Source organism: Galeopterus variegatus, unplaced genomic scaffold, assembly GCF_000696425.1.
Source record: "Galeopterus variegatus unplaced genomic scaffold, G_variegatus-3.0.2 Scaffold7716, whole genome shotgun sequence".
NCBI classification, from domain to species: domain Eukaryota; kingdom Metazoa; phylum Chordata; class Mammalia; order Dermoptera; family Cynocephalidae; genus Galeopterus; species Galeopterus variegatus.
This window is the reverse complement of record NW_007733827.1, coordinates 78,261-78,919: the sequence shown is the minus strand read 5'-3', so window position 1 is coordinate 78,919 and position 659 is coordinate 78,261.

Below are 659 nucleotides of genomic sequence, written 5' to 3'. Positions count from 1 at the left end.
CTTCTTCGGAGCAGCGTTTGGGGTCCTTAGGTTCCAAACTGACATCACCTGGGGTTGGAGTTTTGAGAGGCAGAGCTGTGAGCTGGGGGAGCCAACAGACTCTGGAGCCAGCCGCCTGGGATCAGATCTAGGCTCCAACGCTTATGGTGTCACCCTGGGCAAGTAATTGAACTTTTCCATGTCTCAGTGTCCTCCTTTGCAAACTAATCCGGTACCACGTCATAGGCTCGAGAGGACTGGAAGAGCCCACGTCTGTGGAGTGGGTGAGACGGTGCCTGGCATGCCCTGAGCACCGCGTGGGTACTGGATATGGCCACGGGAGTTGGCAAAAGTCGTGCGCATTTTCTCCCCATCTGTCCTAAAAGTAATTCGATTTGACTCAAAACCAGCATTTGGAAGGCAGACACCGCGTCCATTCATCCAATAGTGAAAACGATCCTGCAGTAGCTGATAAGTAGGGAGCTTTTTTCCTTTTCTGCTTTTCGTCATCCTTACTGTCATCAAAGGCACTTATTGAGCATTTATTGGATGTAGGTTCTCCACGGAGCCATGGCAAGTGGCGCCTCCGGACACCTACATAAACCGGCTGCGCTACTTGTCAAAAATAGGACGTGCTGCAGGGGCCCAGAAGTGAGAAAGGGGGCGCCGGCCAGGCCGCG